The sequence below is a fragment of the Planococcus citri genome, chromosome 2, assembly GCF_950023065.1.
Source record: "Planococcus citri chromosome 2, ihPlaCitr1.1, whole genome shotgun sequence".
NCBI classification, from domain to species: Eukaryota; Metazoa; Arthropoda; class Insecta; order Hemiptera; family Pseudococcidae; genus Planococcus; species Planococcus citri.
In genome coordinates this window covers 3,659,935-3,682,785 of record NC_088678.1, presented here as the reverse complement: position 1 = coordinate 3,682,785, position 22,851 = coordinate 3,659,935, and the positions used below count along the sequence as shown (strand labels likewise).

General features: G+C 33.1%; 2 long non-coding RNA genes across 2 annotated transcripts; one reads left to right on the top strand and one right to left on the bottom strand.

Moving 5' to 3' along the window:
• Positions 1-337: 337 nt before the first annotated feature.
• On the top strand, positions 338-4,685 carry LOC135834227 (uncharacterized). Its single transcript, XR_010556619.1, has 3 exons — positions 338-590; positions 693-716; positions 4,393-4,685. It is a non-coding gene; the product is annotated as an uncharacterized LOC135834227 (long non-coding RNA).
• A 7,326-nt stretch (positions 4,686-12,011) lies between these two features.
• Positions 12,012-20,992, bottom strand: LOC135834226 (uncharacterized). Its single transcript, XR_010556618.1, has 3 exons — positions 20,746-20,992; positions 20,620-20,643; positions 12,012-12,304 (listed from the first exon to the last, which is right to left on the bottom strand). It is a non-coding gene; the product is annotated as an uncharacterized LOC135834226 (long non-coding RNA).
• Between the last annotated feature and the right edge of the window lie 1,859 nt (positions 20,993-22,851).

The following is a 22,851-nucleotide window of genomic DNA, read 5'->3' as shown; positions in this document are numbered from 1 at the left end:
CTACAGTTGTTGTTTTTTTCTCAAGTTCGTACAATACGGCGCAGGTATCCATCGAAACATTGAAATGATATGATTTACGCGACACTGACTCATGCATCGAATTACAAGTACCATGAGTTTCGAGCACTTCATCTTTTAGGTAAACACAGATTTCAGCGATGAGAAACACTCTTACAGTTCATCGGTGAACGGTTTCAAGGACAAATGCTTACGCATCCTTATGGCATCGCAGCACCTTGCGTTTACACAGATTGGCCGGAATTCTGCTAAATTTTTTGATTCGTCGTCGAGGGGTTTAAGGCGGTCACGAGTCAGAGATTTTTCGATTATAAAATAACCAGATGCGATAGGTTTTTCACACAGTTGTTTTCCAGTCCTATCTCGCAGTTCGTTTTTCCGAAGCTCGTGTGACAGCGGAATCACAAAGACTACTGGGTACCTACCTAGGTATACATATTCAGAATCAGAAGTTTGTTGTTCAGTTGCATTAATTCAGACGTTCGTGTGATAGAAGCATTACCTACATACCCGATTCAAATCAAAAGTCATGATGGCTATCAAATCGTATTTTTTCATTTTATTGCTTATAGGTGAGTATGTGTACCTTCGTTTAGTATATCTACTATTATTTAAAAATCCATTACATTCAACTGAAAAATAAATTTCATAATTGCGCTTCTTCTTAATTTCAGCCTTACAACTTTATTCTGTTAAATGTAAGTACTTGGTTAATCTTTCATAATTTCTAAATTATCTAATTTATTTTCTGCTTGAACAAGATGTATCCGCCAAAAAAATCTCCGAAAAAGTACCTATTAAACTCGTGCCCCGCACTCGGTTTTTGAGGAAACTATTCTCGAATAAGTCTCTCAGAAAATCCAACCCCGAAAAAGTAAATGCAAAAATCTCGTGAAAAATCTTGAAAAAAACTCTTTTGAATTCGCGTTCTATTCAAATGCAACTATTATGCAAAAATCGTGGTGGAAAAAATGAAAACAAAAAAAATCATCACTGGATTCGCCAGCAAAACGCACACGATTTTTCAATATTTTTTCAGCGCGATTTTTGAGAATTTCAACTGTTTGTTCGAATTGATTTCAAATTGGTTTTTTAGCGTTGAATTCTGATTTTTTTTTCAAGTGATACCTAACGAACGAATTTTTGTTTATGATGATTCCAATTGCGTTTTTCGTGGTGATTTAGAATAATTTATTCAGCGTTGAATTAGTTTGTAATTTTTTCGTGATTATTTTCGACAATTTTTTTTTGTGGTAGGTAATTTGTAATAAATTACACGCGTAGTTAGGTAATTTTCATAGTACGTTTTTCCTTGGTAATTTAAAAATTTCATCTTTTTTTTTTTTTACTAAACTTGGAATTTTTGGTGTCGATTTAAAATCAACTTTTTCTGCTAAAAATCCTATGCAAAATGAATTTTTCCTCGAGGATTTCGGATTTCAAATGATATGAGTTTTCATTTTCAATGACAAAATATGTAGTCTCAACAAAAATTACCTACCTAGTTTGTTTAGTTTGGATGTTTTTCGTGATTATTTCAAATGATTTTGTTTTTTGTTTTTTTTTTTTGGTAGTAATTTTTAATAAATTTTCTCGGTGATTTTCAGGATAAATTTTCCACTAGTGATTTAGAATTTCATTTTTTAAACTCAGTCTTTGCAATTTCAAATCGATTTCAAATTTTTTTCTTAGTATTGTTGAATTCTAGTGAATTTTTTTTTCGAGTCATATCGAACAAATTTTAGTGGATTTTTCGTAATGATTCAGAATAAAGCGTTCGGTGATGATAGGTACAGTTTGGAAGTTATCCGTCATTATACCTTCAGCTCTGTAGCTTATATGTATGTAGGTAGTTTGTAAAATTTTGAAGTCGTCTCATTTTTTTTAGCACGTTTTGATTCTCAAAATTACACCGGTTGAGGATACCGTACAGAGGCGTAGCCAAGGGATGGGGGGGAATCGAGACACCCCCCCCCCCAATTGGCACAGGGTCACTGCTAAAATTTGACGATTAAAATTATGAATAAATATGTAACAATAAGTCAATAGCTATGAACTACGATCACGATTTCATCCCATTTTTTAGCCCGTATTACATTCTCAAAAATTGACCAAAAATCTGAAGAAATTTTTGATCGGCTACATACTTATGTCAAAAATTTAAATTTCCTTGAAAATTGTTCATACATTTTTTGAAAAAATATCATCCCAAAGAAATTGAAGTCAAAAAATGACAAAGTAAAAGTACCTGGATATCAATTTTATTTTTTATTGAATTTTATGAAAGAATAATTTTTCATTCAATAATTTTCAAATATCATCCGGGTTCGTGAGAAAAACCATTATTCAAAATTCTCGAAATCAGATTTCTATAACATATGGAAAACAATGTTAAAAATTATTTTTTAATGAAAAAAAAAAAAAAAAAATACTACTACTCAATTAGGTAAGTATAAAAATCAACTCAGAAAAAATTCCTCTTCGGTAGGTTAGGGTAAAGTTCTAGATTAGGGAAGTATACGCATACGCCATTTTGGTTCGACACAACGGATGTAAACAACATTAGAACGTATGTACGCATACAATCTTACGTGTAAAAAATGCAATTTTTTCGATTGTTCGCGGGTTCGGGTGAATTTTTAAGTAGTTTCCAGCTAAAGACAATGAAATTTCCTATCGATTGATGTTAAATTTTTGTTATTTCGCGCAAAATTGACGATTTTCTGAATACTTATATTATCCGATTTTTTCATACTATATGTGTCAACTTTAAACTAAAAATACTCGAAATCTTCAGTGAACACACAGGTATTTTAATGTAGCAAAATGTTCGTAATTTCTTCGTCTTTAAAATGAGTGTTTATCGAAAGCTCTACATGCAACCGTTCAAAAGTTGTAGAAGTTTAAAGTTGCGAAAACAATGCAAAAACCAACCGCGGATGGTAAGTATTGAACTTTGAACTAGAATTACTCAAAATTTTCAACGAACACATAGGTATATTAATACAGCAAAACGTTCGTTATTTTATCCTTTTTAAAATGGGTCTTTACCGAAAGCTCTACCTTCTACCGTTCAAAAATTCTTGAAGATCAAAGTTGCGGAAAGTGTTCAAATTGTGTTATCACTGTTATCAGTCACTTAGTGTTGATTGTAGAACATTTTCCGCAACTCTGATCTTCAAGAATTTTTGAACGGTAGAAGGTAGAGCTTTCGGTAAAGACCCATTTTAAAAAGGATAAAATAACGAACGTTTTGCTGTATTAATATACCTATGTGTTCGTTGAAAATTTTGAGTAATTCTAGTTCAAAGTTCAATACTTACCATCCGCGGTTGGTTTTTGCATTGTTTTCGCAACTTTAAACTTCTACAACTTTTGAACGGTTGCATGTAGAGCTTTCGATAAACACTCATTTTAAAGACGAAGAAATTACGAACATTTTGCTATATTAAAATACCTGTGTGTTCACTGAAGATTTCGAGTATTTTTAGTTTAAAGTTGACACATATAGTATGAAAAAATCGGATAATATAAGTATTCAGAAAATCGTCAATTTTGCGCGAAATAACAAAAATTTAACATCAATCGATAGGAAATTTCATTGTCTTTAGCTGGAAACTACTTAAAAATTCACCCGAACCCGCGAACAATCGAAAAAATTGCATTTTTTACACGTAAGATTGTATGCGTACATACGTTCTAATGTTGTTTACATCCGTTGTGTCGAACCAAAATGGCGTATGCGTATACTTCCCTAATCTAGAACTTTAGGTTAGGGCTGCTTAACAGCATCACTTGATTTTTACAACGCAATTAAATCCGTGATGATTAGTTTGCCATTAAAAAAAAAATTAACGATTTCATTGCGCATTACAATTTTTTTAAATTCATTATGATTATGAAGTACATAATAATAATATGCTCATAATACATACCAAGGTATAATCCTTATGGAATTATGAAAAATCAATGCTTAAATAAGATTTAAGGAGAAAGTAGGACAAAGCAGCTCGTTCGACTTTCAAAATCAACTGGTAGAAGTTAGAATAAATTCTAAAAAAGAAAAAATCGCGAAGAATATTTTGGCACCTTTCTTATCAAGATTACAGACTTCAAAGGAGGTATAGTGTTTAGCAAAAGTCTTATTTTGTTTCTTGTTTTTATCATTCCCTTTTTTTTTTTTTTTTTTTTGTTTACAAACTATGAGAATATACAGTACTTTAACTTAGCTATCTATCTAACAAACGACTGGTATCCAGGTACTACCGACCTGCCAAAAATGTTTTCAAATTATGATTTCATAAAACAAACGTAGGTATATGCAGTCACTTCATGTTGTTAATGATTACCTATACACCTATTTATGTTTTTCAGACACTGTTGTGATCGCACCAGATATAGACCCTAACGGCATATTTGGCTCGGTCTGGCAACCTCCACCAGATCCATCAGGTTATGACGGTGACACTGAATAGTTTGGAGCCCTCACTAGATAGGTATAGGTAGTTATTAAGAAAAAAATCTACATATAAATTTACAGACCTCTATTTTTAAGAAAAAATTAACGTAAGTAAGTACCTATAAGTAATAATGTTAATTTATCATAGATATACCTAATTTTACAGACCTTTATTTTTCACAAAAATAAACCTAATAATTTTCCTCATACATAATATTTTTTTGGCTACCTATGTTATACGTGTTTGAATTAAATTTAAAGAAAGATGAGTACTTATATGTACCTACCAACAAACTTGAAATAAGTAAGCAAGTAAGTAAGTAAGGCATGAGAAAACTTTGAAAAATTTTCTAGATATTTTCAAAAACATGGTATCGTGTAGAACTGTATCGAAATTTATTGTAACTTTTGCAAAGAACGTTAGTAGGGGTACCATGTTGGTCTATCCTTTCAAAATCGCAAAACAATGGGACCGGAAAGATATACAATTTTCGCGATATTTCCTCAAAAGGGGATCATTTCCCGACCCCGAAACCACCATTACATTTTTGAGATCGAATTGCAAAACCGATCCAGGGGTTCCCAAAGTTGTGAAAATTGAGCACCTACGTTGTCATCTGTTTTGGCCAATAAATCCCAACCAAAAGGGGGTAGGGGGGTGCTTGTGGCCTCAAATAACGCTTATCGGATCACTCTTGAAATACCTACCCATGGCCGTTCTCATTTAGTGATACCCCACATTTCAGTGGTTCCCAAAGTTGAACTTTTGTATTCCAAATTTTTAAAGTCACGCATTCAAACGAATATTGTCAGTAAATAAATTTAGCATTCAAAAAATAGTCCAGATAAAAAGTTGCAAAATTTTACGACGATTTCAAAAAATGTGTCATTTTTAGTGTGCATAGCACACTATTGGTTTCGCTTTGAGAAATGAAATTTCATTATACATGAATGATCTCTTAAACTATCCAACCGTTTTTTGTACCTATTGGACACCATTTGAGAATCATTTAGGCGGAGGGAATAGATTATTTTTCATTCAATTCGGATGGGTAATGGCTAAGTAATTGCAATTTTAGTTCATTATTTTAATGCATAAATTCCTAAAAAATGGTAAAGGGGACTTGCAAAACACCTGCCGCTCATTGTACCCTGCTATACCCCCAGTCTATTCCATCTCCGCTTTTCAAATCAGCTGTCTCATTGTACCCTGTTACACCCCTCATCTGTTAGCTGTATATTCCAAGTGGGAGTGGTTTGGTGGGTCCTTTACCCAACAAATAATATATTGTTTTAATGCCCTAACCCACCATGTGAACTCGTAGTCGAATGGTTAGGGCATGTAGGTAGGAATAGACATTGTAGGGTCCCAGGTTCGAATCCCCATCAGGTAGGTAGGTATAGGTGGCAGATTTTTCGTTGGAAATATTGGATAGGTAAATGCTGTGGAGTGAGTACATGATGCTGGTGCAAAAAAAAAACGAATTTTGAACCCTGTAGCCCCCTCATTTTGATTTATAAAAACAAAGTTATGATTATGAAATATGATGATATCATTTTGCTAAATGAATTTTCAGTTGAATTCTGATTTTTTTTTTCAAGTGATACCTAACGAACGAATTTTTGTTTATGATGATTCCAATTGCGTTTTTCGTGGTGATTTAGAATAATTTATTCAGCGTTGAATTAGTTTGTAATTTTTTCGTGATTATTTTCGACAATTTTTTTTTGTGGTAGGTAATTTGTAATAAATTACACGCGTAGTTAGGTAATTTTCATAGTACGTTTTTCCTTGGTAATTTAAAAATTTCATCTTTTTTTTTACTAAACTTGGAATTTCTGGTGTCGATTTAAAATCAACTTTTTCTGCTAAAAATCCTATGCAAAATGAATTTTTCCTCGAGGATTTCGGATTTCAAATGATATGAGTTTTCATTTTCAATGACAAAATATGTAGTCTCAACAAAAATTACCTACCTAGTTTGTTTAGTTTGGATGTTTTTCGTGATTATTTCAAATGATTTTGTTTTTTGTTTTTTTTTTTTTGGTAGTAATTTTTAATAAATTTTCTCGGTGATTTTCAGGATAAATTTTCCACTAGTGATTTAGAATTTCATTTTTTAAACTCAGTCTTTGCAATTTCAAATCGATTTCAAATTTTTTTCTTAGTATTGTTGAATTCTAGTGAATTTTTTTTTCGAGTCATATCGAACAAATTTTAGTGGATTTTTTGTAATGATTCAGAATAAAGCGTTGGGTGATGATAGGTACAGTTTGGAAGTTATCCGTCATTATACCTTCAGCTCTGTAGCTTATATGTAGTTGGTAAAATTTTGAAGTTGTCTCATTTTTTTAGCACGTTTTGATTTTCAAAATGACACCGATTGAGGATGCCGTACAGATGCGTAGCCAAGGGGTGGGGTGGGGAATCGAGACCCCCCCCTGTTGGCACAGGGTCACTGCTAAGATTTGACGATTAAAATTATGAATAAATAGGTAACAATAAGTCAATAGCTATGAACTACGATCACGATTTCATCCCATTTTTTAGCCCATATTACATTCTCAAAAACTGACCAAAAATCTGAAGAAATTTTTGATCGGCTACATACTTATGTCAAAAATTTAAATTTCCTTGAAGTACCTGGATATCAATTTTATTTTTTATTGAATTTTATAAAAGAATAATTTTTCATTCAATAATTTTCAAAACTGTTTAGAAGCTCAGATTTTCAAAAACTGGTGTGAAATAAGCGCTCTGAATGCTCAAAGAATTCATTGCTCACTCCACCGACCAACTAGTACCATTCATTTTAACACACTTATAGAACACCACCATATCACACAATCCCAGTGAAACTTGGCATTTTGGTTCAGAATTAAACTAGGAATACGATGCTGCATCGCCCACCTCTCTATCGTTACCCCTAATGGGGGGAGGGGGCTAAGATGCACAAAAGGGGAGAAGTGGTCACAACACGCTAAAACTGGTTTTTGAAACTCGTATCAACATTCCATTCGACAATTTTACATTTTTTAGTGCATTTCAATTCATCCCGCGTGCGCATATAGGCAAATAACTGAATAGTGAAGGGGGAGGGGGCGGGGTGACATTGGGCTCCGCTCTGTACCTCCGAAAAACAAAGAAAACCACCCCCGTACCATTTTGCAACGATTGAAGGTATTACAATCAATATTAACCATCAACATTATAGCGCTATTCCAAACCTCCTAATGTTTGAAGCGCTGTAGGTGCACCCCCCCCCCCCTTTGGGCTGGAAAATCGATCGATGGCTCATCTGATGGAAAATTTGATATAGAACAACATTTGTTTCAACCATTTTTGCGCTACAGTCAATATTTTTCGAGATTTGGTCAAAAACCGATTTTGGGGGCTAAGATCAGCAATTTAGGGGAAAGCTCACCAGGGACAGCAAGGGACTCTTCGGATTCGTTGTCAGGACATCAAAATGGACCACTATACCAAAAATCAGTTTGCCACCTACAGATTCACGATACCCCCTATTTTTTTTTTTTTTTTTTTTTTTTTTTAAGTTACTGGACTATAGTTACATCGCGTTTTTTGACGTTCCAACCCCCTCAGCTCGGCCCCTATCTATGCTAAGAAAAACTAGACAGCTAAGCAAAGCTTTGCTGCAAAGTGTGCGTAGCTAGCTGCCTTTCTTACAGCTATAACCGCTATTACATATCTAAGTAGTGCATGCCTCTAATTTTTCAGAATTCTCATTATCTTCATATAATATTACATACAATAATTCATATCATTTTCAAGTTCACATTATCTACAACTTATAGAACTTTTAATCAATTTTTGGAATTCTCAGTGCAAGCCTGTATCCAGGATTTCCTCCTGGGGGGTGATGAATGACTCATAAGTTAGGTAGGGGACAAAAATCACAAAATTCCCAACGGGCTCATATGTATAAAAATTTCAATAGAAGGCAGACATTTTCATGCTGAATTTCAGCTTGAAAATCGTGTTGATCAGAGTGAGGTTTTTGAAATTTCTCCAGTAAATTGTTTATACTTACCTATTTATAATGAAATTCAGATAAGCACGAGCAAAGCGAAGGCAAAATTTTGGAAATTTATCAATCCAAAGAGTAAGAAATTTGTACTACATTTCTGATTGTAAAATTGATTTTTCTAGATTTAACTTGACACTCCTCACATCCTCAGACTTGAATTAGTAGTTTGTTCAACTAGGGAGCGATGATGATTTTTGACAATTTTTGAGGTTTATTGCCCAAGCGTCGCAAGGAAAATAATTCAAAATTGTCGAAAATCATTTTTACTCCTGAGTTGGATAACATATTTTTCGTTATGAGGGAGAAAAATCCAAGTACCTATTCAACTCCAATAATGATCAGTAAGCTGGAGCAAAAGGAGCACCTTTTCTCCCTTATAATAACGAAAAATATGTTTCCAGAAATTTCAATTTCAAAAAAGGAAAGCAAACAAAAGCATTGTAAATTCATAATTCAAGAAACAAAAATAATTGTGATTCAATGCAAGAAATTGTAGGAAATTATATTAACCTAAGGATTTTTTGGTCCTGGGGGGGGGGGTGATTCTACCCCCAAATCACCCCCCTCCCCTGAATACACCCTTGTCTCAGTGTCTCTAAATGACAAATTTTCATATTTTTTTTTAGAATTTCCATTGTCTTCAAATTTATAAAATTTCAAACCAATTTTCAGAATTTGCCTTTGATTCTAAAATTATTAAATCACATAAAATATGTTAAGAATTCGCATTGCCTCTAAATTACACAAAAAAAATAATTATGGATAATTTTTACAAAAAATTTTGACTACACATTTAGCACAATAACTGGATTCCATTCAAAAATACATAATATAGGTAAGTATGATAAAATTTGTTTTGAAAATCAGTAATTTCCAACTGTTCAGTTACAATAATAATTTTTACTGTAATCTTATTGTAAAAATCATCATTTTAATAAATTTTGCTATAACATTAGTAAAAATCATTTTTGTTTTAATAATTTTTACTAAAGAAGGATAATAAAAATTACATAAACCAAGTTGTGTAAAAATTACTCATCTTAAAGTAATTTTTATAGGGTGTGATTTAATACCACGACAAAAAGGGGCGTCAGCACAACAAGCATAGGCACTTTCACGCCAGAAAAATCATTACCACGACTAAATAGGAAATTCCCGACAATAAAGAGCTTACCCCGACATGAAAGGTACTCCAACGACAAAATAATGTATCGAACGACCAATTAAAAAATTCACGACATTTTATTACTTTCAACTCCTATATAAGGCAATGCACGACAAAATTTTTCCATCAAAAACAGGCATTTCACCGACAGAAATAAACGTTTAAAAAATATTAAAATGATATCAAAAAAACGAAGTAGGTACGTAAAAAATTGCTGTTTATACTCGTAAAAGTAATGCTTTGTGGACTTTGATGGGCGACCCCTCTTCCTCTTTTGACCTCAGGGATGAAGCGAAAGGGGGCTAAGGGGCGACAGTTTGCCTCCCTCCGGTTCCGTGAAAGTAAGAAAAACTTGGGAAATTGTGAGAAATTCAAGAAAGTTGAGAAAATACAAAAATTCCAACAATATTTTAGTTTCCATTTTCAAAAATTCAAATTTTTTACAATCATGTATTTAATTATCGTTCATTTGCCGACAAAATCGCCGATCTATCCTCAAAATTCTCATTTTTTCCCCTAAGCTTTTGCCCTCGCTTCGCTTAGGCCAATTTGGTTCTCTTCTACTCAGTCACAATTTCACTCAAATTTTTTTGAAAGAAACCTTCAGTTGATTATTTGTCAAAAATTGTACAAAATATAATTGTAATTGAACTGATAATGTCCTGTCGTGTATGAAATTATTTTGTCGTGAATACTGCTTATCTCGATATTAAATCGTAGTCGTTCATAAATACTTTATTGTCGGGCGTCATCTGGCGTGGAACTTCATCATTTTTCGTCGTTCATTCATCTTTTATGAACGAAAAAATGCTTGTCGTGATGACGCCCTTTTTCGTCGTGCAAAAAATATTTCCCCATTTTTATATCATAAAAAGTAAAAATTACTCATCTTAGGATAATTTTTACTGTACTTATGCTGCTATAGGTATAGTAAAAAGTATTTGAATAAATGAAATGAAAATTCATTTAGCAAAATGATATCATATTTCATAATCATAACTTTGTTTTTATAAATCAAAATGAGGGGGCTACAGGGTTCAAAATTCGTTTTTTTTTTGCACCAGCATCATGTACTCACTCCACAGCATTTACCTATCCAATATTTCCAACGAAAAATCTGCCACCTATACCTACCTACCTGATGGGGATTCGAACCTGGGACCCTACAATGTCTATTCCTACCTACATGCCCTAACCATTCGACTACGAGTTCACATGGTGGGTTAGGGCATTAAAACAATATATTATTTGTTGGGTAAAGGACCCACCAAACCACTCCCACTTGGAATATACAGCTAACAGATGAGGGGTGTAACAGGGTACAATGAGACAGCTGATTTGAAAAGCGGAGATGGAATAGACTGGGGGTATAGCAGGGTACAATGAGCGGCAGGTGTTTTGCAAGTCCCCTTTACCATTTTTTAGGAATTTATGCATTAAAATAATGAACTAAAATTGCAATTACTTAGCCATTACCCATCCGAATTGAATGAAAAATAATCTATTCCCTCCGCCTAAATGATTCTCAAATGGTGTCCAATAGGTACAAAAAACGGTTGGATAGTTTAAGAGATCATTCATGTATAATGAAATTTCATTTCTCAAAGCGAAACCAATAGTGTGCTATGCACACTAAAAATGACACATTTTTTGAAATCGTCGTAAAATTTTGCAACTTTTTATCTGGACTATTTTTTGAATGCTAAATTTATTTACTGACAATATTCGTTTGAATGCGTGACTTTAAAAATTTGGAATACAAAAGTTCAACTTTGGGAACCACTGAAATGTGGGGTATCACTAAATGAGAACGGCCATGGGTAGGTATTTCAAGAGTGATCCGATAAGCGTTATTTGAGGCCACAAGCACCCCCCTACCCCCTTTTGGTTGGGATTTATTGGCCAAAACAGATGACAACGTAGGTGCTCAATTTTCACAACTTTGGGAACCCCTGGATCGGTTTTGCAATTCGATCTCAAAAATGTAATGGTGGTTTCGGGGTCGGGAAATGATCCCCTTTTGAGGAAATATCGCGAAAATTGTATATCTTTCCGGTCCCATTGTTTTGCGATTTTGAAAGGATAGACCAACATGGTACCCCTACTAACGTTCTTTGCAAAAGTTACAATAAATTTCGATACAGTTCTACACGATACCATGTTTTTGAAAATATCTAGAAAATTTTTCAAAGTTTTCTCATGCCTTACTTACTTACTTGCTTACTTATTTCAAGTTTGTTGGTAGGTACATATAAGTACTCATCTTTCTTTAAATTTAATTCAAACACGTATAACATAGGTAGCCAAAAAAATATTATGTATGAGGAAAATTATTAGGTTTATTTTTGTGAAAAATAAAGGTCTGTAAAATTAGGTATATCTATGATAAATTAACATTATTACTTATAGGTACTTACTTACGTTAATTTTTTCTTAAAAATAGAGGTCTGTAAATTTATATGTAGATTTTTTTCTTAATAACTACCTATACCTATCTAGTGAGGGCTCCAAACTATTCAGTGTCACCGTCATAACCTGATGGATCTGGTGGAGGTTGCCAGACCGAGCCAAATATGCCGTTAGGGTCTATATCTGGTGCGATCACAACAGTGTCTGAAAAACATAAATAGGTGTATAGGTAATCATTAACAACATGAAGTGACTGCATATACCTACGTTTGTTTTATGAAATCATAATTTGAAAACATTTTTGGCAGGTCGGTAGTACCTGGATACCAGTCGTTTGTTAGATAGATAGCTAAGTTAAAGTACTGTATATTCTCATAGTTTGTAAACAAAAAAAAAAAAAAAAAAAAGGGAATGATAAAAACAAGAAACAAAATAAGACTTTTGCTAAACACTATACCTCCTTTGAAGTCTGTAATCTTGATAAGAAAGGTGCCAAAATATTCTTCGCGATTTTTTCTTTTTTAGAATTTATTCTAACTTCTACCAGTTGATTTTGAAAGTCGAACGAGCTGCTTTGTCCTACTTTCTCCTTAAATCTTATTTAAGCATTGATTTTTCATAATTCCATAAGGATTATACCTTGGTATGTATTATGAGCATATTATTATTATGTACTTCATAATCATAATGAATTTAAAAAAATTGTAATGCGCAATGAAATCGTTAATTTTTTTTTTAATGGCAAACTAATCATCACGGATTTAATTGCGTTGTAAAAATCAAGTGATGCTGTTAAGCAGCCCTAACCTAAAGTTCTAGATTAGGGAAGTATACGCATACGCCATTTTGGTTCGACACAACGGATGTAAACAACATTAGAACGTATGTACGCATACAATCTTACGTGTAAAAAATGCAATTTTTTCGATTGTTCGCGGGTTCGGGTGAATTTTTAAGTAGTTTCCAGCTAAAGACAATGAAATTTCCTATCGATTGATGTTAAATTTTTGTTATTTCGCGCAAAATTGACGATTTTCTGAATACTTATATTATCCGATTTTTTCATACTATATGTGTCAACTTTAAACTAAAAATACTCGAAATCTTCAGTGAACACACAGGTATTTTAATGTAGCAAAATGTTCGTAATTTCTTCGTCTTTAAAATGAGTGTTTATCGAAAGCTCTACATGCAACCGTTCAAAAGTTGTAGAAGTTTAAAGTTGCGAAAACAATGCAAAAACCAACCGCGGATGGTAAGTATTGAACTTTGAACTAGAATTACTCAAAATTTTCAACGAACACATAGGTATATTAATACAGCAAAACGTTCGTTATTTTATCCTTTTTAAAATGGGTCTTTACCGAAAGCTCTACCTTCTACCGTTCAAAAATTCTTGAAGATCAGAGTTGCGGAAAATGTTCTACAATCAACACTAAGTGACTGATAACAGTGATAACACAATTTGAACACTTTCCGCAACTCTGATCTTCAAGAATTTTTGAACGGTAGAAGGTAGAGCTTTCGGTAAAGACCCATTTTAAAAAGGATAAAATAACGAACGTTTTGCTGTATTAATATACCTATGTGTTCGTTGAAAATTTTGAGTAATTCTAGTTCAAAGTTCAATACTTACCATCCGCGGTTGGTTTTTGCATTGTTTTCGCAACTTTAAACTTCTACAACTTTTGAACGGTTGCATGTAGAGCTTTCGATAAACACTCATTTTAAAGACGAAGAAATTACGAACATTTTGCTACATTAAAATACCTGTGTGTTCACTGAAGATTTCGAGTATTTTTAGTTTAAAGTTGACACATATAGTATGAAAAAATCGGATAATATAAGTATTCAGAAAATCGTCAATTTTGCGCGAAATAACAAAAATTTAACATCAATCGATAGGAAATTTCATTGTCTTTAGCTGGAAACTACTTAAAAATTCACCCGAACCCGCGAACAATCGAAAAAATTGCATTTTTTACACGTAAGATTGTATGCGTACATACGTTCTAATGTTGTTTACATCCGTTGTGTCGAACCAAAATGGCGTATGCGTATACTTCCCTAATCTAGAACTTTAGGTTAGGGCTGCTTAACAGCATCACTTGATTTTTACAACGCAATTAAATCCGTGATGATTAGTTTGCCATTAAAAAAAAAATTAACGATTTCATTGCGCATTACAATTTTTTTAAATTCATTATGATTATGAAGTACATAATAATAATATGCTCATAATACATACCAAGGTATAATCCTTATGGAATTATGAAAAATCAATGCTTAAATAAGATTTAAGGAGAAAGTAGGACAAAGCAGCTCGTTCGACTTTCAAAATCAACTGGTAGAAGTTAGAATAAATTCTAAAAAAGAAAAAATCGCGAAGAATATTTTGGCACCTTTCTTATCAAGATTACAGACTTCAAAGGAGGTATAGTGTTTAGCAAAAGTCTTATTTTGTTTCTTGTTTTTATCATTCCCTTTTTTTTTTTTTTTTTTTTGTTTACAAACTATGAGAATATACAGTACTTTAACTTAGCTATCTATCTAACAAACGACTGGTATCCAGGTACTACCGACCTGCCAAAAATGTTTTCAAATTATGATTTCATAAAACAAACGTAGGTATATGCAGTCACTTCATGTTGTTAATGATTACCTATACACCTATTTATGTTTTTCAGACACTGTTGTGATCGCACCAGATATAGACCCTAACGGCATATTTGGCTCGGTCTGGCAACCTCCACCAGATCCATCAGGTTATGACGGTGACACTGAATAGTTTGGAGCCCTCACTAGATAGGTATAGGTAGTTATTAAGAAAAAAATCTACATATAAATTTACAGACCTCTATTTTTAAGAAAAAATTAACGTAAGTAAGTACCTATAAGTAATAATGTTAATTTATCATAGATATACCTAATTTTACAGACCTTTATTTTTCACAAAAATAAACCTAATAATTTTCCTCATACATAATATTTTTTTGGCTACCTATGTTATACGTGTTTGAATTAAATTTAAAGAAAGATGAGTACTTATATGTACCTACCAACAAACTTGAAATAAGTAAGCAAGTAAGTAAGTAAGGCATGAGAAAACTTTGAAAAATTTTCTAGATATTTTCAAAAACATGGTATCGTGTAGAACTGTATCGAAATTTATTGTAACTTTTGCAAAGAACGTTAGTAGGGGTACCATGTTGGTCTATCCTTTCAAAATCGCAAAACAATGGGACCGGAAAGATATACAATTTTCGCGATATTTCCTCAAAAGGGGATCATTTCCCGACCCCGAAACCACCATTACATTTTTGAGATCGAATTGCAAAACCGATCCAGGGGTTCCCAAAGTTGTGAAAATTGAGCACCTACGTTGTCATCTGTTTTGGCCAATAAATCCCAACCAAAAGGGGGTAGGGGGGTGCTTGTGGCCTCAAATAACGCTTATCGGATCACTCTTGAAATACCTACCCATGGCCGTTCTCATTTAGTGATACCCCACATTTCAGTGGTTCCCAAAGTTGAACTTTTGTATTCCAAATTTTTAAAGTCACGCATTCAAACGAATATTGTCAGTAAATAAATTTAGCATTCAAAAAATAGTCCAGATAAAAAGTTGCAAAATTTTACGACGATTTCAAAAAATGTGTCATTTTTAGTGTGCATAGCACACTATTGGTTTCGCTTTGAGAAATGAAATTTCATTATACATGAATGATCTCTTAAACTATCCAACCGTTTTTTGTACCTATTGGACACCATTTGAGAATCATTTAGGCGGAGGGAATAGATTATTTTTCATTCAATTCGGATGGGTAATGGCTAAGTAATTGCAATTTTAGTTCATTATTTTAATGCATAAATTCCTAAAAAATGGTAAAGGGGACTTGCAAAACACCTGCCGCTCATTGTACCCTGCTATACCCCCAGTCTATTCCATCTCCGCTTTTCAAATCAGCTGTCTCATTGTACCCTGTTACACCCCTCATCTGTTAGCTGTATATTCCAAGTGGGAGTGGTTTGGTGGGTCCTTTACCCAACAAATAATATATTGTTTTAATGCCCTAACCCACCATGTGAACTCGTAGTCGAATGGTTAGGGCATGTAGGTAGGAATAGACATTGTAGGGTCCCAGGTTCGAATCCCCATCAGGTAGGTAGGTATAGGTGGCAGATTTTTCGTTGGAAATATTGGATAGGTAAATGCTGTGGAGTGAGTACATGATGCTGGTGCAAAAAAAAAACGAATTTTGAACCCTGTAGCCCCCTCATTTTGATTTATAAAAACAAAGTTATGATTATGAAATATGATATCATTTTGCTAAATGAATTTTCATTTCATTTATTCAAATACTTTTTACTATACCTATAGCAGCATAAGTACAGTAAAAATTATCCTAAGATGAGTAATTTTTACTTTTTATGATATAAAAATGGGGAAATATTTTTTGCACGACGAAAAAGGGCGTCATCACGACAAGCATTTTTTCGTTCATAAAAGATGAATGAACGACGAAAAATGATGAAGTTCCACGCCAGATGACGCCCGACAATAAAGTATTTATGAACGACTACGATTTAATATCGAGATAAGCAGTATTCACGACAAAATAATTTCATACACGACAGGACATTATCAGTTCAATTACAATTATATTTTGTACAATTTTTGACAAATAATCAACTGAAGGTTTCTTTCAAAAAAATTTGAGTGAAATTGTGACTGAGTAGAAGAGAACCAAATTGGCCTAAGCGAAGCGAGGGCAAAAGCTTAGGGGAAAAAATGAGAATTTTGAGGATAGATCGGCGATTTTGTCGGCAAATGAACGATAATTAAATACATGATTGTAAAAAATTTGAATTTTTGAAAATGGAAACTAAAATATTGTTGGAATTTTTGTATTTTCTCAACTTTCTTGAATTTCTCACAATTTCCCAAGTTTTTCTTACTTTCACGGAACCGGAGGGAGGCAAACTGTCGCCCCTTAGCCCCCTTTCGCTTCATCCCTGAGGTCAAAAGAGGAAGAGGGGTCGCCCATCAAAGTCCACAAAGCATTACTTTTACGAGTATAAACAGCAATTTTTTACGTACCTACTTCGTTTTTTTGATATCATTTTAATATTTTTTAAACGTTTATTTCTGTCGGTGAAATGCCTGTTTTTGATGGAAAAATTTTGTCGTGCATTGCCTTATATAGGAGTTGAAAGTAATAAAATGTCGTGAATTTTTTAATTGGTCGTTCGATACATTATTTTGTCGTTGGAGTACCTTTCATGTCGGGGTAAGCTCTTTATTGTCGGGAATTTCCTATTTAGTCGTGGTAATGATTTTTCTGGCGTGAAAGTGCCTATGCTTGTTGTGCTGACGCCCCTTTTTGTCGTGGTATTAAATCACACCCTATAAAAATTACTTTAAGATGAGTAATTTTTACACAACTTGGTTTATGTAATTTTTATTATCCTTCTTTAGTAAAAATTATTAAAACAAAAATGATTTTTACTAATGTTATAGCAAAATTTATTAAAATGATGATTTTTACAATAAGATTACAGTAAAAATTATTATTGTAACTGAACAGTTGGAAATTACTGATTTTCAAAACAAATTTTATCATACTTACCTATATTATGTATTTTTGAATGGAATCCAGTTATTGTGCTAAATGTGTAGTCAAAATTTTTTGTAAAAATTATCCATAATTATTTTTTTTGTGTAATTTAGAGGCAATGCGAATTCTTAACATATTTTATGTGATTTAATAATTTTAGAATCAAAGGCAAATTCTGAAAATTGGTTTGAAATTTTATAAATTTGAAGACAATGGAAATTCTAAAAAAAAATATGAAAATTTGTCATTTAGAGACACTGAGACAAGGGTGTATTCAGGGGAGGGGGGTGATTTGGGGGTAGAATCACCCCCCCCCCCAGGACCAAAAAATCCTTAGGTTAATATAATTTCCTACAATTTCTTGCATTGAATCACAATTATTTTTGTTTCTTGAATTATGAATTTACAATGCTTTTGTTTGCTTTCCTTTTTTGAAATTGAAATTTCTGGAAACATATTTTTCGTTATTATAAGGGAGAAAAGGTGCTCCTTTTGCTCCAGCTTACTGATCATTATTGGAGTTGAATAGGTACTTGGATTTTTCTCCCTCATAACGAAAAATATGTTATCCAACTCAGGAGTAAAAATGATTTTCGACAATTTTGAATTATTTTCCTTGCGACGCTTGGGCAATAAACCTCAAAAATTGTCAAAAATCATCATCGCTCCCTAGTTGCATTGTTTTCGCAACTTTAAACTTCTACAACTTTTGAACGGTTGCATGTAGAGCTTTCGATAAACACTCATTTTAAAGACGAAGAAATTACGAACATTTTGCTACATTAAAATACCTGTGTGTTCACTGAAGATTTCGAGTATTTTTAGTTTAAAGTTGACACATATAGTATGAAAAAATCGGATAATATAAGTATTCAGAAAATCGTCAATTTTGCGCGAAATAACAAAAATTTAACATCAATCGATAGGAAATTTCATTGTCTTTAGCTGGAAACTACTTAAAAATTCACCCGAACCCGCGAACAATCGAAAAAATTGCATTTTTTACACGTAAGATTGTATGCGTACATACGTTCTAATGTTGTTTACATCCGTTGTGTCGAACCAAAATGGCGTATGCGTATACTTCCCTAATCTAGAACTTTACCCTAACCTACCGAAGAGGAATTTTTTCTGAGTTGATTTTTATACTTACCTAATTGAGTAGTAGTATTTTTTTTTTTTTTTTTTCATTAAAAAATAATTTTTAACATTGTTTTCCATATGTTATAGAAATCTGATTTCGAGAATTTTGAATAATGGTTTTTCTCACGAACCCGGATGATATTTGAAAATTATTGAATGAAAAATTATTCTTTCATAAAATTCAATAAAAAATAAAATTGATATCCAGGTACTTTTACTTTGTCATTTTTTGACTTCAATTTCTTTGGGATGATATTTTTTCAAAAAATGTATGAACAATTTTCAAGGAAATTTAAATTTTTGACATAAGTATGTAGCCGATCAAAAATTTCTTCAGATTTTTGGTCAATTTTTGAGAATGTAATACGGGCTAAAAAATGGGATGAAATCGTGATCGTAGTTCATAGCTATTGACTTATTGTTACATATTTATTCATAATTTTAATCGTCAAATTTTAGCAGTGACCCTGTGCCAATTGGGGGGGGGGGTGTCTCGATTCCCCCCCATCCCTTGGCTACGCCTCTGTACGGTATCCTCAACCGGTGTAATTTTGAGAATCAAAACGTGCTAAAAAAAATGAGACGACTTCAAAATTTTACAAACTACCTACATACATATAAGCTACAGAGCTGAAGGTATAATGACGGATAACTTCCAAACTGTACCTATCATCACCGAACGCTTTATTCTGAATCATTACGAAAAATCCACTAAAATTTGTTCGATATGACTCGAAAAAAAAATTCACTAGAATTCAACAATACTAAGAAAAAAATTTGAAATCGATTTGAAATTGCAAAGACTGAGTTTAAAAAATGAAATTCTAAATCACTAGTGGAAAATTTATCCTGAAAATCACCGAGAAAATTTATTAAAAATTACTACCAAAAAAAAAAAACAAAAAACAAAATCATTTGAAATAATCACGAAAAACATCCAAACTAAACAAACTAGGTAGGTAATTTTTGTTGAGACTACATATTTTGTCATTGAAAATGAAAACTCATATCATTTGAAATCCGAAATCCTCGAGGAAAAATTCATTTTGCATAGGATTTTTAGCAGAAAAAGTTGATTTTAAATCGACACCAAAAATTCCAAGTTTAGTAAAAAAAAAAAAAGATGAAATTTTTAAATTACCAAGGAAAAACGTACTATGAAAATTACCTAACTACGCGTGTAATTTATTACAAATTACCTACCACAAAAAAAAATTGTCGAAAATAATCACGAAAAAATTACAAACTAATTCAACGCTGAATAAATTATTCTAAATCACCACGAAAAACGCAATTGGAATCATCATAAACAAAAATTCGTTCGTTAGGTATCACTTGAAAAAAAAATCAGAATTCAACGCTAAAAAACCAATTTGAAATCAATTCGAACAAACAGTTGAAATTCTCAAAAATCGCGCTGAAAAAATATTGAAAAATCGTGTGCGTTTTGCTGGCGAATCCAGTGATGATTTTTTTTGTTTTCATTTTTTCCCCCACGATTTTTGCATAATAGTTGCATTTGAATAGAACGCGAATTCAAAAGAGTTTTTTTCAAGATTTTTCACGAGATTTTTGCATTTACTTTTTCGGGGTTGGATTTTCTGAGAGACTTATTCGAGAATAGTTTCCTCAAAAACCGAGTGCGGGGCACGAGTTTAATAGGTACTTTTTCGGAGATTTTTTTGGCGGATACATCTTGTTCAAGCAGAAAATAAATTAGATAATTTAGAAATTATGAAAGATTAACCAAGTACTTACATTTAACAGAATAAAGTTGTAAGGCTGAAATTAAGAAGAAGCGCAATTATGAAATTTATTTTTCAGTTGAATGTAATGGATTTTTAAATAATAGTAGATATACTAAACGAAGGTACACATACTCACCTATAAGCAATAAAATGAAAAAATACGATTTGATAGCCATCATGACTTTTGATTTGAATCGGGTATGTAGGTAATGCTTCTATCACACGAACGTCTGAATTAATGCAACTGAACAACAAACTTCTGATTCTGAATATGTATACCTAGGTAGGTACCCAGTAGTCTTTGTGATTCCGCTGTCACACGAGCTTCGGAAAAACGAACTGCGAGATAGGACTGGAAAACAACTGTGTGAAAAACCTATCGCATCTGGTTATTTTATAATCGAAAAATCTCTGACTCGTGACCGCCTTAAACCCCTCGACGACGAATCAAAAAATTTAGCAGAATTCCGGCCAATCTGTGTAAACGCAAGGTGCTGCGATGCCATAAGGATGCGTAAGCATTTGTCCTTGAAACCGTTCACCGATGAACTGTAAGAGTGTTTCTCATCGCTGAAATCTGTGTTTACCTAAAAGATGAAGTGCTCGAAACTCATGGTACTTGTAATTCGATGCATGAGTCAGTGTCGCGTAAATCATATCATTTCAATGTTTCGATGGATACCTGCGCCGTATTGTACGAACTTGAGAAAAAAACAACAACTGTAGAACACCTGTTGTTCTCAGTTGCTTTGAACATCTGAAATTTGAATGCACGAAGTACGTCGATTTGAAATCTGCGTGTAGGTTGTTTTTCTTATTCGATTGTACCAGCTTCGTAACGGGCAATTGAAATTGACACAAAATGATTAAAGATTTCCATGGTGTTAACAGGCGTGCATCATTCCCACTCTATTTCACTGCTCGAATTTCTGAAGTTGGAAAAGGTCTCATACTACTGAAGCCGAGATAATGTAGATTAGGTAGTAGGTACCTAATTCAAAAATCCCAGCGTTTCTTGTTCTACAAATTTTTGCTATCTTGTTAGTCGAGGGATGTATTAGAGATCTATAAGGTATTTCAGTTGAAATCACTTCTCAGAAAGTACTATCTTACCTTCAGAGGTGCCTCTGGAGTGGAGATGTGAGTCCTTAAAGCAGAAGCATTCTCTAAAAAATCTGGGGTTTTCACTCCGACCTCAACGCAAACCGCGTTTTATAAAAAATGACTGCCCTCCTGAGAGTTGATAATGAAATTGAAAACTTACAAAGACAATAATTCTCAACACTTACCTGCTTATTGCATTAGAAACATGGGATAAAAATAAAATACAAAGTACTCTAAAAATAATATACTCAATATCAAAAATTGAAAACTAAACTGAAAACTCTAAGAATCAAATAAAAAAATTTGAAATGAACTCGAAAATCAGCTGAAAATGAAGTTAAAAACTGAAACTGAAATTTAAAAAAGAAGTAAGCAAATTAAAAAAGTTGTCCAACTTACAAGGGAATCTCTTGAGAGGTCCGCCGCGCCTCCGATTTGAACAGGACCACGACTGTTGGAGAGAGCATGGTCTGAAACTCCCAAAATCAAATTTTCAACTGCCCAACTTCATATTTTTTGGATTTTTGGCAAACGTTTGAAAATTCAAAATTGATAGTCCAGGAGAATAAGCTCAACAAATGGGGTCATAGGGAAAAGTTTGATAACAAGCTGAATTTTGGTGTACGCGGTTTTTTTTTTATACACTGAACACGAATTTTGGGTGTCCGGGTGAATTCGGTGTACGCTTTCCCTTTTTTGTGGATCCTAAACCCTCAACTTTGGTTTTTTTTTTGCGTGTACGTCCAAAAATATGCATTTTTATAGAAAAATGCTCCTCATTGATTTCATTCCACTCTGAATTCCCCGTCGAATGAGGGATCAGCGAAGTTTCCAACCCCAAAGTAGGGGTGGACGTATGGCCACTCAAAAAGAAGAGACGTTTGGAAAATTTTCCAAAATACTCGTACATAATTGAAATGACTCATATTCCACTTTTTATGCATGAAAAATGTATTCAATAACGTCACAATCTTTAACAAGGGTCAGTAGATATTCAACAGAGTCTCATGAAAGCTCACCAAATATTACAGACCCGTTTTTCCATGCACATCATCTTTGTGTGACCATAGGTCCACCGCCTCTTTGGGGTTGGAAACTTCGCTAACACCTCATTCGAAGAGGAATTTAGAGTAGATGA